Source organism: Schistocerca nitens, chromosome 2 (assembly GCF_023898315.1).
Source record: "Schistocerca nitens isolate TAMUIC-IGC-003100 chromosome 2, iqSchNite1.1, whole genome shotgun sequence".
In the NCBI taxonomy this organism is placed as follows: Eukaryota; Metazoa; Arthropoda; class Insecta; order Orthoptera; family Acrididae; genus Schistocerca; species Schistocerca nitens.
The window spans coordinates 1,096,169,701-1,096,170,894 of NC_064615.1; the positions used below are offsets into that span (position 1 = coordinate 1,096,169,701).

General features: G+C 42.0%; 1 non-coding gene across 1 annotated transcript; it reads right to left on the bottom strand.

Annotated features, from left to right (window-relative positions):
• Nucleotides 1-778: 778 nt before the first annotated feature.
• Nucleotides 779-853, bottom strand: Trnaa-ugc (transfer RNA alanine (anticodon UGC)). The gene has a single exon. It is a non-coding gene; the product is annotated as a tRNA-Ala (tRNA).
• Nucleotides 854-1,194: the final 341 nt, after the last annotated feature.

Below are 1,194 nucleotides of genomic sequence, written 5' to 3' on the forward strand. Positions count from 1 at the left end.
TTGTTCCTCGATCATGCTAAACGTAGTTTCTAACAGACATTGAAACGGCTGATCATATTGCACTGTACAATCAAATTTCCTACACGAATGAAGATTTCAGCCATAAATATAAACCGTTAGAACACAAAGATTTACATTTGCGTGGTAAATAACATGTAGAATCAAACGTATCGGTTCTTAAATACAAAAACAGGCACATCTGATATTTGAGAATTACATTGCGATCTATCACGAATGGAAAACTATGGTTTGAGTAAACGGTACGTATTTTTTTGGTGTAGAATCTGACTATGCAATAAAAATAGGGAGGGGAGAGGGTTTCCCACTTGAAAATGCGACGTTAACTCCGCGCATCCAGGAGGGGTAGGTAGGAGGTAGTCAGTTTTATCACAGACAAGTATTCACTTTACTAATATTTTTTCACCTGCAAGTTTTTTTTTTTTTTTTTTGGAACCATGGGTTGTTTTCGAGATATTTATTTGTCTCAAGTTAAAACAAACACCCTACATACAGGCAACAACATACTAACAAGAAAGTTTGGCATGGTTAAGAAGATGGGGACCATCAGAAACTTACCTGAAGTGATTTAGAGAAATAACGGAAAACCTAAATTAGAATTACATACTTATACGGATATGGTGTCTGTTCTGTCGGACATGTCCGAAAGAACAGACACCATTGATGACCTACAGCCGTCTACAGCGAAATTAGAATTATATTAATACTTTCAGCTGTTAACGGGCGTTGATCTATGTTAATGGGGTCATGTGAAAATCTGTGCCCCGACCGGGACTCGAACCCGGGATCTTCTGCTTGCATGGCAGACGCTCTATCCACCTGAGCCACCGAGGGCACAGACGATAGCACAACTGCAGGGACTACCTGGTGCACACCTCCGGCGAAACCCACATTCTCACCTTGTATGTCCATACACTACATTCGTAGTGTCCCACCCCAACACTAATTTCGCTCTAGACGGCTGCAGGTCATCAATGGTGTCTGTTCTTTCGGACATGTCCGACAGAACAGACACCATATCCATATAAGTATATAGTTGTGGGAACACCGGCCACGACCTTCTTCTTCTGCGCGGATGCACACATATTACCCGAACTCCTACGGGACTTGGTAAGAATGTCTTCCACGAGTAATGAGTGTGTTGGGTAGGGACACTACGAATGTAGTGTGTGGACA